The sequence below is a fragment of the Equus quagga genome, chromosome 6 (genome assembly GCF_021613505.1).
Source record: "Equus quagga isolate Etosha38 chromosome 6, UCLA_HA_Equagga_1.0, whole genome shotgun sequence".
In the NCBI taxonomy this organism is placed as follows: Eukaryota; Metazoa; Chordata; class Mammalia; order Perissodactyla; family Equidae; genus Equus; species Equus quagga.
Window position 1 is genome coordinate 14252517 of NC_060272.1, and position 514 is coordinate 14253030.

Sequence of the window (514 nt, forward strand, 5' to 3'; positions counted from 1 at the left end):
GCGCGCCGCCTCTGGGGCGGAGAGGGGCAGGGAGGCCGAGAAGCGCCACCACGACGCGGGCGGCGCTCGGCCCCGTTCCGCCCGGCCCTGTGCTCTCGGTGCCGCAGAAAGGCCACCCTCCCGAAACCTCCGACCCCTCAGAGGCCCCGAGCGCACGGGGGCACGTGGTGCCACCAAGTCCGGACCTTGCGGGTGCTCGCGGGGTCCCCAGGGCACTGGAGGCTCCACGGGTAGGGAACCCAGGGTCTCAGTGTCCAGGCGGCGGGTCCGGGGCCCGAGCCTCGCTCCAGCCGCGGGTTGTGCGCCCTCCCGGCGGCCTGCGCGGCCCTAGCCTGGGGTCTCCGGACGTGCGGCCCGGGGAGCAGTCGGACCGGAGCGGAGACGCCCCCTGGGGTCCCCATCTGTCCCGCTGGGGGCCCCGCGCGGCGCGCTGCCCGCATCCGGCCGCCTGCTGCCGCGCCTCCCGGGGCGACCTGCCCGGCCCGCGGTCCCGCCGCGCCGGCCCCTCCTCCGC